General features: G+C 39.2%; 1 protein-coding gene across 1 annotated transcript in view; it reads left to right on the top strand.

Moving 5' to 3' along the window:
• Positions 1 to 14808, top strand: part of Nup44A (nuclear pore complex protein Nup44A) — a 103881-nt gene that overhangs the window by 26963 nt on the left and 62110 nt on the right. The window lies entirely within an intron of this gene.

The raw sequence follows: 14808 nt of genomic DNA, 5'->3' as shown, positions 1-14808 counted from the left end.
AACCCCTGACCTGGCCTTGGTCTCCGAATGAGAGGCAGGCACATTACCCTTAGATCGCGGGGCCGGCTTAGGTTTCTCCTAGGTACATGAACTAATTTAATCTTAGGATAATCAAGTGCATACAAGAGTAATGTTCTGCATATACTTCGAGTTACAGAAAAAAAGTTCACACTTGGGTTTGAAATATCTTTCCAGATATTGAAGAATGAGTAAAAGAATGCAGAGTTGTCAAAAATATATAACACATGAATTAAATAGGATTCCATCAGGAAATGAAAATTCCGTAGAAATATTGAGCCCTTATTGAAGTGCTCATTTAGTTAATTAGTCATTTTTTCAAATGTACAGAGAATATTTTATTTTTATTAAGTACTAGTAACTGGCAGGGAACATCCACATTCATCAGCACGTATCGCAATTTCTGCAGGGAGCTTGGAGGTAAGATAGGTAACTTAAAGGGTCCACCTTTTCAATACAAATACATGTTATAATGTTTATTTACAAGATATTTTTACTTGGAACTAGTTTCAACGCTATTTAGCGTCATCTTCAGCCAAAATGTGCGAAATAGGGATAGGTGTATACATGCAGACATGTACATTACATAAAATGTTACATCATTATTATTAAATAAGAGTAAAAGAGACATGAAATAGTGGATTACAAGGTCAGAAATTGTCAGTCATAAAAATGGTCCATGAAGGATGAATCAAAAACTTTACAAACATGAGTTGGGAATCAAAAACACAATCCCCCAAAAACACACAACACAACAAAACCACGTGGAAGTTCGAGATGAACTTGGCATTGAAGATTCAAATCTTTCAGTCACTGTTCTATTGAATGTCGCCTGCCACGAGTGTAGTATAAAACATAAGTTAGAGTTCAATAAACACAATCTTCTCAAAAATACACATAACATTTAAAAAAATTAGGATTGAGATGAACTTGGCAGTTAAGGATTCAAATTTGTAGTCACTGCTTCACTAAGCGCCAATTCAAAACCTGCTGCGAAGGGTGAAATAAAATTGTACAAGCATGAGTTTGGACTCGTTAAACGCAAAACATAAGTTAGGGTTCAATAAACACAATCTTCTCAAAAATGCACATAAAAATTTTAAAAAATTTTTAGGATGGAGATGAATTTGGCAGTTAAGGATTCCAATTTGTAGTCACTTTTCCACTAAGCGTCAATTCAAAACCAGCTGCGAAGGGTGAAATAAAATTGTACAAGCACGAGTTTGGACTCGATAAATGCAGTCTTTTGAAATACATGTAACACATTTGAACTTTGTGTAAGCTCGTGATGAACTTGGCACTTAGATTTGTGTTCACTTATTCATTGAATGTCACTGGTGCGAGTGTAGTTCAAATACGAGTTAGGACTTAACGGAATCATTCTCAAAATTGCACACGACATTTGAACCTTTGGTTCGAGATGAACTTGGCAGTTAAAGATTCAAATTTTTAGCAAAACAGTCCATGAAGGGTGAAATAAAATTATAACAACCATGAGTTAGGACTCAATAAACAATAACATCTAAATACATATAACACATTCAAATTTTGTGTAAGTCATTAAGGATTTATGTTGGTAGTTCTCTTTCCTGTCCTTTCACCATTGTTATTTTGTTTTGGTGTTTTCCAAATTTGTACTCTTCTCATCACCAGATGGTTCGCTCTAGGCTATGTGCTACAGTCAAAGATAAAGGTAGGGTTTTCCACCTGTTCAATACTACGAAATAGTGAAATTAACATCGCATTTTTGTTGTCATTTTTGGTACCGGCTTCGGCAACTTTATTTGCAATCATCAGCCCAGGAGATTGTTGCAGGACATTTTGATGGCTACATTAAAATATTTATAACATATGTATGTACATAAACAGAACCTTCTAAAATAAGTTTGGTTATTTACAATTGCGTATATACCGTAAAATTTATGTAGTTGAAAAACAGAGACTAAATCACTCCTTATGAGGTTCTAGAAAAGGCGTAAACAATTTTCTATATACAATCTTTTAAATGTACATCTCCTTGCATTGTCAGCTGTTTGTAACTATACAAAAAATTAATTATAACACCAAGTTTCAGGTAAAATTTCCTTTTTAAGTGTATCTGAATAAGATTGTAAATTTTGTTTCAATACGGACCAAAAATAAATTTTTTGACATTAAATATGTGCTACGGGTCATAATTTCATAACCTATGTGCACCTGTTACTGTATTATTCTTATTTCTTTTCATTCCCATGCCTTCAACCTCATTGCAGTACATCCTTTCCCGCCCTGGCTTTACTCACCCTTATTTGTCTATTTTTTTTTCTATTGCCGGGCTGAGCGGCTCAGATGGTTAAGGAGCTGGCCTTCTAACCCCAACTTGGCAGGTTCGATCCTGGCTCAGACCGGTGGTATTTGAAGGTGCTCAAATACGGCAGCCCCGTGTCGGTAGATTTACTGGCACGTAAAAGAACTCCTGCGGGACTAAATTCTGGCACCTCGGCATCTCCGAAGACCTTTTCTTTTCATCTTTAGCTCTATTCTATTCTTCTATCCTGTCAGTCTTTCGTTGCATTTTATTTTATTTATTTCTTCTACTGTACCACATTCGTCCCTGATTTGTCTGATGACCTTGCTGTTTATTCGGCAACTCACGTACGATGGAACAAGAAACATCTTAATTGGAGCTAAGATAATTTCGTCACCTCCCACTTGGAAGGTTAGCGCACAGTGGCCATACAGTGATGAATGAGAGTACTATTGCCCCCTATACCCGGATAGGCTCAGCCGGTGAACAAGTGTCCCAGAGGTGGACTGTTCGTAAACTGGCGTCACTTATTTTTAGGGACAGTTTTAAGGAAACCAAGGACCGGCGACAATGGAAAAACAAACAATTAAAAAAATAAGGCTTGACATTTATTACAAATAGCACTCCTTTAAACAAAATGAAACAAAATATTATGAACAAAATCTATGCTTCTAGCAAACCCTAGCACTTGCTCCACGCATACATAGGCCGTTCGAGGTGAGTCTCCTACTGAACTTTATAGTGTTTTGCCCTATTTCCAATATTTCATTTTAACTCTTAACTTTCTTTACATACTTCAGGTTCCGAATTGGGTCGAGAACTTTCTGGCCATATATCTACTTTCTCTTTGCCTGCAATGTGATCCACTTCTTTGAGTACCTCATAAATGACGGCTTCTTTTTATGAGTTGATGTTACAAGCCACCATCAAACTTACTTATGTTACTTTATTATCAATACTCTGTGGAAGGACTGCATACTACATCAGTTTTTGGATGTCCATGTTTTATTTTCACCTAGTGTTTAGCAGTGCTACGCTGGAGACTTTTTAACCGTTCCAAAGTGATCAAGTCTTTAAACATTTGTTAATATGTTCACTTTCATTTTATACTTTGACAAACAAGCACATAACTTGTTTATATTCTTTCAAGCATTTTATTTTTACTTCATCCTTTTAATGTCACTTATTACTAAGGGTCTATTATATGTACTACATACTTGTATATCTTTGTTCATACGAACTGTTTCAGCTGATGATGGTGTCCGTAGATACCGAAACCAGTACTGAATAAAAAATGTTGTGATCATATTAACAACATATTATGTATTGAAAAAAGGTGAATCAATCTTCTTTCTGTTGTATGTTAACTGGACATGTCGGATCTCAACAGGATGGATGTGGGCGATGTCATGGAGGATATGGTCTTGATATGCGAAACTATGAGGGATGTCATATACTTGATTGTGCAGAGGCTCATGACCTAGTTGTGACCAACACATATTTCAAGAAAAGGATAACACATATAGCTACATATACCAGTGGAGGTCATGTTACATCGATTACTGGATGGTTTGACAACAAGATATGAAGATAGTAATGGATACCTCACCAGCAATGACGTACGATAGATGGACTAGAGAGTGCAACACACAGCACCACATCATAACACGACTTTCCATACATGGGTTTCACCACAAGATATGCGTAAACGAGAAGTTCCATGAGCCAGACGAAGATTGTAAGTGCATTTTGTGTGGACAGAAGTGTAGTAGATATCACATCATGACATGCACGAAAAGACCCAGGACAGTTACAGACTATAGCAAAGACTGAAATCTTAAATTTAATTAATGCTGAAACTTGAATGTACATTTCTCTATTAATACGTTGAGTGCCAAGCCGATTGTAGCACACTATTCCACTGGTGCCAGGCATGAATTTCAATGGTATTCCGCTGATGCCACAGCAATTATACGTCTTGTAGGTTGTTTATATAATCTTGGGATATATTAATATGATGTATTAAGTAAACTTTATCTCATCATACCAAGGTCATGTGTGATGCCATATGGTGTCACATCAATTTTTACTAAGCATAAAATATAGCGTGACGCCATACGATGTCACGGAATTTTTTGATGATTTATATGGGATGTACAACACAAATTTCAAATATGTCAAATTTATTGATAATTCAAACTAACACAATATTTATGAAAACCTGCTGAAATGCAAAACAAGTCCTTATATTAGGTACATTACATATTGTTACCCCCCACGGGTGGGGGACGCAGATGAAGAATAGACCCCCGGTATACCTTGCCTGTCGTAAGAGGCGATTGAAAAGGGGCGACCTAGGCGCGGCCACGGATTGTGGTTTGGTACCATCTTTTGGACCACTTGTGGGTGGGAAGGCTTGAATACATCCTCACGTAATTCCTGCCTGTCGTAGAAGGCGACTAAAAGGGTCATGTGACCATCAGTCTCTGCTTTTTTTTTTTTTTTTTTTGGTTAGTTGTAGACTGATTCAAAATTCTTGATGTGCTTGCTCCTGTGGCTGAAGAAGTATCAATTTGAAGATTTAGATGCTCCTGGCTTGTAAATGGAATATCTTTCTATGTCCCTACACAAGGACCTCGGTCATCGTTGTTCACATGATTGTGTACACCATTTGCACCAGCATCGTCCCCACCAATAATGTCACTATCAGTATCGCCACTGTCTTCCGCATCACTCAATACATCCATCATGCTGTCAGTGCACTCATCGTCACTAGCGTTATATTCACTGTCATCAACACTTACCTACATCTTTCTCTCCATAAGAATCCATAATTCACAAATATACAATTCACTAAGTAACTTATCATTTCTACCAAGAATATTAGCAGTATCTTGCATTTCTTTATATTTTTGCACAACTATACAAACGGAATGATAATCCGCACATAAACGAGGAAAAAAACAATGCCTGGGGCGCTTTCATTTGTGAGAAGGGTCACTGGCCAGTCAGTGATTTTGGAAGAATACTGTGGTGCCATAGCTGGAATAAACCCTGTAGTTCGCACTTCACGTAGTACCAATTTTACACGCATAGATGTCACAGCTGATTTTCTATAGCGCATCGCCCGAAACTCTGCTGTGCCCCCATATGGCGTCACGCCAACTCTGATTTCAAGACCTGTGTGCCGCCATATGGCGTCACGCCATCTCAAATTTGAAGACCAACCTGACACCATATGGCGTCACGTGGCACCCAATGTGTTAAATGTAACGGATACCAAAGTGATCCCAATATAACAGCATTCCCCTCCAATACCACTTGCTTGTTCTGGATATTTGAAAAACTGTCAAACTTCCTAAGGCACCTAAAACTGGACCTGAGCGTATCAGGTGGTGGAAAATGAATGTCCACAAGAACGAAATGAAGACGGCTTTAACCAACTTCTTAGTGAAGCCTGACCAGTCAGTTGAGGACATGTGGAAAGATGCTGCAACTCTGGGAAAAACAAAAGCCGGGCGAAAATACATTGATAAACAGACCTGGTTTTGGGATGATGAAGTCCAACAAGCTATCAAGGAGAAAAAGGTAGCCATTAAGACTTGGTGGAAGACACACCTGGATACTCACCTTCAGAGATATCAAGTGCTGAAATCAGCAGCAGAAAGAGTAGTGGCTGCTGCAAAAGATCGTTGTTAACAGCTGGACACACCAGCAGGAGAAAATAACGTTTATCGCCTTGCAAAGTCCCGCAATCGTTCAATCCAGGACATTGGATATGTCATGCATATCATGGGAGCTGATATCAATTTACTATGAGACCCACAAGCTATCCTTCAACGATGGTGATACTATTTTGCAGATATCAGCAACAAAGAATTTGATCATTCACCAATTGCAAGCTCTGATCCCGTCTATGGACCTGTGCCTTTGATTATGGCAGAGGAAGTAATGATTACCATAAAAAAGATGAAGAATGGAAAAGCAACTGGCCCAGATGACATACCAGCAGAAATCTTGAATATTCTTGGCAGGGCCACTGCAGAATTCCTTGCCGCACTCTTCATCCAGATCATCATCAAGAACAAACTTCCCCATGCATGGACAACTAGCACGATAGTCCTAATCTGGAAGGGTAAAGGAGACATGAGCGACTGCTCAACATACCGTCCTATTCAACTCCTCTGCCATACACTGAAGATATTTGAACGAGTGCTGGACAACATTCTCAGAAACATTGTCACAGTAACATCCAACCAGTGTGGATTTGTTAAGGACTGCAGCACTATTGATGCCATCCATGCCACACGTCTATTGATGGAAAAACATAGGAAGAGGCAGAAGAGTGTACACAGGCCTAAAAAGCATTTGACCGAGTCCCACATGACCTCATCTGGCCGGCTCTTCGAAGTCATGAAGCCCATGTAAGCTGGATACAACTTATGTGTCACAATGCAACTAGTGTGGTCCGGAGTCCAGCTGTAATCTCTCCGCCTTTTGATATCACTGTGGGTGTACATCAGGGCTCAGCTCTATTACCATTATTATTTATCCTCTGTTTGGATACAGCAACGGCTGACATACAGACATTGCATCCCTGGATCCTTCTTTATACGGATGATGTGGTACGTGCCCAACAAACATGCCTTGGACTCCAATGCCAGACACAAACTAGGAGTGACAAATTAGCTGAGAATGGTCTGCGCCTCAACACCCTGAAAACCAAATACCTAGAATGTGGCCCCCAAACTAGTGGGACCATAAGGATCAGTAATGAAGACTTGCAGAAAACCATGCATTTTAAATACCTAGGGTCAGTTGTCACTTCGAACTCTGATGCCACTTTTGATACCCGAGCGTGGGTAAATGTAGCTTGGCTCAAGTGGAGACAAGTCACCGGAGTCCTCTGTGATAATGCCTCACCATCTAAAGGCAAAAATTTACAAGACAGTGGTACGCCCAGGAGCTATTTTCGGGGCTGAATGTCGTCCAGTGACAAAAAAGCATGAGAAGACTCTTCATACAATAGAAATAAAGATGCTTCGATGGACTCTTGGACTGACTCGATGTGACCACATAAGAAATGAAGACGTTCAACAAAGGCTTGGCATCGCTCCAATTGTTCAGAAAGTGAGGGAGATATAAGAATCATTCCGTATTGACGGTTTTGCACGACATTGGTTTAAAACCTGAAGATGTCAGCAGTGCCTTCATAATATACAGGCCATACTTATCAGATGAATTCAGATGTATTCTTGGTTAAACCATGGGAAATTTTTGATCAAACTGAGGTAATTGAATAGGAGACCATAAGGCTGTAATAATGGATGTAGGACTCGTACCAAAAAGGCTTAATAAGAGGGTTACACAAGACAAGAAATTGTACAGAAAAACTAAAGTTGATGAATTTGGGACTTACCTTAAATCACAATTCAGTTGTTGGATAAGTGAAGGGAGTAATGTGGATACACTTTGGGCTAAATTTAAAGGAATCATTTGAGAAGGAGAGAAGAGATTTGTACCTGTTAAGAAGCGTAAAATGACCTCAGACCCTGTTTATTATACAAGGGAAATAAGAAAATTAAAAAGAAAATGTAGAATAGTAAACAGGAAAATCAAAGAGGGTAGGGAGAGTAGAGAAAGTAGAAAGCAGCTAATGAGGAAACTGAATAGAGTGAAAAAGGAAGCAAAAGAGAATTATATGAATGGCATACTTCAAGAGGGTAATGACCACAAAGGGAAATGGAAAAAGCTGTATTCATATATCAGGAATCAAAAAGGAAAAGGAATCCAAATTCCTACAATGGTGGGAGAAGGGGGTGAACACTATTTAACAGATACTGAAAAAGCAAACCTATTTAGTAGGGAATTCAGAGATTCAGTAGATGATTGTCAGGAGTGGAAACTGAAACAGAAGATAGAGAGGGAGAGACACAGAGGGAAACAAGAAGCTTCTCATTCACAAATGAAGATATTTTCAGAGAAATCCAACTGCTTCAGCAAGGAAAAGCAGCAGGAAGTGATCAAATTACTGGGGAGGTATTAAAGACAATGGGGTGGCACATAGTGTGTTTATTTAAAATTTCTCTTTGACTTTGTCATAAATAATAGTGTAATACCAAAGGAATGGAAGGAATCTATAATAATACCAAGTTATAAAAGAAAAGGTGATAAAAGGAAACCAGAGAACTACAGACCAATCAGCCTGACCAGGATAGTTTGTAAAATACTGGAGAGTTTAATATCAAAGTACATCAGAGGGATATGTGATGATAAAAATTGGTTCATGAGGAGCCAGTATGGATTTAGAAAGAAATTTTCTTGTGAGGCACAACTGGTGGGATTTCAGCAGGATATATCAGATCAATTGGATTCAGGAGGTCAGTTAGATTGCATAGCCATAGATCTTTCCAAATCCTTTGATAGAGTGGAACATGGAATATTATTAAAGAAATTGGAGGGAATAGGATTGGACGTAAGGGTTACACGTTGGATAAAAACATTTCTAAATTCAAGGGTTCAGAAAGTCAAAGTAGGAAATAATGTATCGCAAGAAGAGAAAGTTTGGAAGGGAATTGCACACGGTAGTATAATCGGTCCGTTACTTTTCTTAATGTATGCAAATGATTTAGGGAACAATATAACGTCAAAAATAAGATTGTATGCAGATGACATAATTGTTTGTAGAGAAATACACTGACTGACAGTGACAATGCAACACCAAGGAGGAGTGGTTCGAAAGGGATGAAAGTTGGGGAAAAAACAGAGACGGCACGGACGAATAATCGATGTTTATTTCAAACCGATATGCAGGTTACACAATGCGCATGGCATCGACTCAGTAGGATGTAGGACCACCGCGAGCGGCGATGCACGCAGAAACACGTCGAGGTACAGAGTCAATAAGAGTGCGGATGGTGTCCTGAGGGATGGTTCTCCATTCTCTGTCAACCATTTGCCACAGTTGGTCGTCCGTACGAGGCTGGGGCAGAGTTTGCAAACGGCGTCCAATGAGATCCCACACGTGTTCGATTGGTGAGAGATCCGGAGAGTACGCTGGCCACGGAAACATCTGTACACCTCGTAGAGCCTGTTGGGAGATGCGAGCAGTGTGTGGGCGGGCATTATCCTGCTGAAACAGAGCATTGGGCAGCCCCTGAAGGTACGGGAGTGCCACTGGCTGCAGCACATGCTGCACGTAGCGGTGGGCATTTAACGTGCCTTGAATACGCACTAGAGGTGATGTGGAATCATACGCAATAGCGCCCCAAACCATGATGCCGCGTTGTCTAGCGGTAGGGCGCTCCACAGTTACTGCCGGATTTGACCTTTCTCCACGCCGACGCCACACTCGTCTGCGGTGACTATCACTGACAGAACAGAAGCGTGACTCATCGGAGAACACGACGTTCCGCCATTCCCTCATCCAAGTCGCTCTAGCCCGGCACCATGCCAGGTGTGCACGTCTATGCTGTGGAGTCAATGGTAGTCTTCTGAGCAGACGCCGGGAGTGCAGGCCTCCTTCAACCAATCGACGGGAAATTGTTCTGGTCGATATTGGAACAGCCAGGGTGTTTTGCACATGCTGAAGAATGGCGGTTGACGTGGCGTGCGGGGCTGCCACCGCTTGGCGGCGGATGCGCCGATCCTCGCGTGCTGACATCACTCAGGCTGCGCCTGGACCCCTCGCATGTGCCACATGTCCCTGCGCCAACCATCTTCGCCACAGGCGCTGCACCGTGGACACATCCCTATGGGTATCGGTTGCGATTTGACGAAGCGACCAACCTGCCCTTCTCAGCCCGATCACCATACCCCTCGTAAAGTCGTCTGTCTGCTGGAAATGCCTCCGTTGACGGCGGCCTGGCATTCTTAGCTATACACGTGTCCTGTGGCACACGACAACACGTTCTACAATGACTGTCGGCTGAGAAATCACGGTATGAAGTGGGCCATTCGCCAACGCCGTGTCCCATTTATCGTTCGCTACGTGCGCAGCACAGCGGCGCATTTCACATCATGAGCATACCTCAGTGACGTCAGTCTACCCTGCAATTGGCATAAAGTTCTGACCACTCCTTCTTGGTGTTGCATTTGCTCTGTCAGTCAGTGTAAATAACAATGAGGATTGTTCAAAATTACAAAGAGACCTAGAAAGTATCCAACAATGGGTTGAAGAAAATAATATGTAGGTTAATGGAGGCAAATCAACTGTTACAACTTTTACAAACAGGAGCTTTAAAACTGAATTTGAATATACTTTGGTTGAGGTAGTTATCCCAAAAGATGGCAAGTGGAAATACTTAGGTGTGAGATTTGAAAGTAATTTGCACTGGAAGGGTCATGTTGATGACATTGTTGGGAAAGCATACAGATCGTTACATGTCATAATGAGGGTACTTAAAGGATGCAATAAAGAATTAAAAGAAAAAAGTTACTTAAGTATGGTTCGTCCATTATTGGAATATGCAAACAGTGTTTGGGATCCTCACCAAGAATACCTAATAAAATAAATAGATAGTGTACAGAGGAAAGCAGCAAGATTTGTAACAGGGTATTTCAGGAGAAAGAGTAGTGTATCAGAAATGTTAAAGGAACTTGGGTGGGAAACTTTAAGTAAGAGAAGGGAGAAAACTAGACTTATAGGATTATATAGAGCCTATACAAGAGAAGAAGCATGGGGAGATATCCGTGAGGCTTCGGTTGGAAAATAATTATATCAGCAGGACAGACCACAAATATAAAATTAGAAGGAATTTTAGCAGAAGCGATTGGGGTAAATTTTCATTCATTGGTAAGGGTGTGAAGGAGTGGCACACTTTACCAGGGGTAGTGTTTGATCCTTATCCAAAATCTGTACAGATATTCAAGAAGAGAATAAACAACAACAGAGAAATTAAATGAAGTGTTAGAGGGCATTCGACCAGTGCAGGTTATTGTAAATAAAAAATGTGTGTGAATAAATTAATTCCATCCCCTGGTCTAAGGAGTTTGGACAGCCAAAGTAGGGGACTGCCTGTAGGGGTGAAGTACAGTGGGGACTTCGAGGGCCCTGGGACCGCTATGGTAGCTGTGAAGGCCCTTCAGGAACTCTGAAAAGTGGTGGCAAAAGGGGCTCTGGTTAAGACGCAGCAGGTCGTTGTGCTACTCAGGTTCCAGAATGGGTAAAAAAAAAAAAGTAAATGAATGCAATGTAAAGTTTAATCTTATACCAGTTGTATAGTATCATTTGAAGTAATTCCACATACTGTATATCAGTTGACTATATTTGTAAGTAGTACAGGAGATATTATAAGTAGAATTTTGTAAACAATATTAATTTATTAAGGATGAGCTGTGTGTTTAATAGAAAAAATTGTTAGCATAAATTGTAAAATATTGTATTATAGGAAAATTTTCTTCCCTTGTTAATTTAATATTTAGTGCTTGACAATAATGTATTTTAGTGTACCATTTGCCACTGAGGTAGACACCTCATTCGCAAATAAAGAGATTTGATTTGATACTGTAGAAAGCACACCAAGCCCATCAGCTGATCAATTGAGGTGAGCTAAGCGAATGTTACAAACTGTACTTGTAAATGTAATTCATAAGCGTTGGGGACATTCTCTGGATATTTGTGACTGCTAAAAGACAGAAATTTATATTTAGGTATATTGCATGTCTGTTCTTTAAATTTAATACATCAGGATTTATGTGAACAGTTGTTATTAAGATAATGAGACCTCATAGTTTAGGTTAGGTATGGTCTCTTCATGTGGTAATAAAATTTCAAGGGACGCAATACTTCTCGTGGAATATATTCATTTAATTGTAATCGTATAACACGTTTTTGCAGAAATATAATGTGTTGCGAATTTAAATATAGTGTGTGAAAGTTCGCAGTTTGCTACGATGCTAAGAACGTGTGTGTACCACGGCGAAAATACAACTATACAAGTAAATATACATTAATATTTTCATTTTCTTCGTACGAGAGCAGGTTACCTTAATGAAAAATGAAAATCCCAACCGAAATAATACCTGTTACGAAGAATAAAGGAGTATGTTTCACTCATTTTTCCAGGCTGATTATGAGTTCTGCTTTTGACTTTATTGTTACTCAGATTTACAGCAGGCGTTTTATTGTTAATACAGAATAAGCATAAAACTGGACATTAACCAGTCGAAACTATGTATGGTTATTTCTTAGGTGTGTAATGTTCAATACGTGCTGCCTTTTCTCCCCAGAATTAATGCGAGTAAAAACAATTCCTCGGCAGTTTCCGGGAATGTGGGAAGTAACTAACAGATCTTGCTGGTCAGTGCAATAATATTTGGGAAAACATGGACTATTCCTAAATAAAGTATGATACAAATGTTTGTGTAGAAGAAAGGGTCTGAAAGATTGTGCTAGAAGTGTCAAGAAAAAGAAACAAAATTGCAACAAACTAAACTACTTAACAACTTTTAACCACTATTGTCGATTTACATCCCATTCAATCACACCTTTTAAATCTGCAATTTCAACGTATGGTCACCAACGTCAACAAGAGCTATTTATTCAACAGCACTCGCCGTGGTCAAATGACGACAAGTATGTAAATCTTATGAAGGTCAGTATTGTCTTATTACAAGTACAATTATCAAATCGACGAGATTTTTGGATCTTCATACACTCTTATCCTTCAGGGATATAAAACTTTCACCAGACCTCATTACAATGAAATTTTCAAATTTAGTTCTTAAAATTAAATTTCAAATCTTTCTAATATGTTAGACATGCTACTTGTTTTAAATATTTTAGAACAACTCATTCTACTACAATTTTAATGTGTCTCTCCTGCTAAACCCTAGTTATTAAGACATGTCACCAAAGATTCTGATTTTATGATACTCTAGTAAATTCAGTTTGAGATTATGAAATAATGGTTTAATAGTTTTTGAGGCATTGTTTTCAAAATTGACGAGATCTTTGAATCTTTATAGACTCTTATCCTTAAAGGATATAAAACTTTTTTACCAAATCTCATTACAAAGAAACTTTCAAGTTTAGTTCTTAAGATTGAATTTCACCTATTTCAAAGATATAAAACATGCTGCTTGTTTTAAATATTTTAGAATAACTTGTTCAACTACAATTTTATTGTATATCTCGTACTAAGCCAGTGTTAATAAAGTATGATCAAGGTTTGTGTAATTTATGATATTCTAATAGAGTAGATTTAAGTTTGTGAAAAATGTTTCAATAGTTCTGGAGTCATTGTTTACGAACATAACCATTATTCGAGATTCAGATCTGGCTGATGATGCTCTATAAGGGAGCGAAACATGTCCCACAAATAACTTGTCAATTAATGAAGATATTTTAAATGTGACAACATTATAATGTATTGAACAGGTTGACTAGAATAAAAACTTTGTTATTACAAATAGAATAAAAACTTTGTTATTACTGTATTTTTGACCATCTAGAGGTATGGAGGTCCTCCCCCCCCCCCCCCCCCCTCCCCAACCCCATGGTGCAACAGTCCCGCTTGGTCATGGCCTACCAAGCGACCACTGCTCAGCTCAATGTCCTGCAGATTAAGTGGTGCCCTGAGGTCAGCACGACGGATCCTCTAGGCCGTTATTCTTGGCTTTCTAGACCGGGGACCGCCATCTCACCATCAGATAGCTCCTCAATTGTAATCACGTAGGCTGAATGGACCTCGAACTAGCCCTCAGATGCAGGTAAAGATTCCTGACCTGGTCGGGAATTGAACCCAGGGCCTCCGGGTAAGACGCAGGCACGCTACCCCTACACAATTATTATTATTATTATTATTATTATTATTATTATTATTATTGTACGTTTGTTGTCTCCATATTTGTGTTAATGCATAGGGTTTAATAATTATTTGTTGGTTACATTGACGAGTAAAACCCTCAAGCTTCAACTGTGTGGCTCACTCTTCAAACCTACTTCTCCTAAAATTACATAGACCTGAATTAAAACTTATGATGCGATTACATGTGTTAATGATCTCTTCTGTTATATTAATAGAACATTTGTGAATATTTCATAATTGTAAGGTACAGACGTATCGTGCTTGCGTTGCACGGGTCGGACGAAGGAAACAGTTCGCCTCTTTGCGTGACGTAATTGGAGCTACAGAGTACGGCCTGTACATCACAAAGGCAGTAATGTCAGCAATAGGATAAAATGGAGGAGATGTAACAAAACAGCAGACCCCATACTTCGGGATAAATGCTAGAAAAGCGAGAGTTCGTTGTCCTCAAATCTCGGGCAGGTCGATCACCATAGCTGCACTTTTAGCGAATGAATTCAACTCAGTGTGAAATTCTGAAACTTATGTTTATGCACAAAACTAGTTAAGGGCACCATATATGTATTTTCATTTCAGAGGTCTTGCTACAATTAATAGGTAATTTCTTTCCCAATGTTTAAATTACAGGAGCATTTTGTTGTATACAGGTAGAATTTTGCACCATGTGTTGAATGTTTTGAATGTTTATCAAGT

The sequence above is a fragment of the Anabrus simplex genome, chromosome 4, assembly GCF_040414725.1.
Source record: "Anabrus simplex isolate iqAnaSimp1 chromosome 4, ASM4041472v1, whole genome shotgun sequence".
In the NCBI taxonomy this organism is placed as follows: Eukaryota; Metazoa; Arthropoda; class Insecta; order Orthoptera; family Tettigoniidae; genus Anabrus; species Anabrus simplex.
The sequence above is the reverse complement of the archived record's forward strand: the minus strand, read 5'-3'. Positions and strand labels throughout refer to the sequence as shown.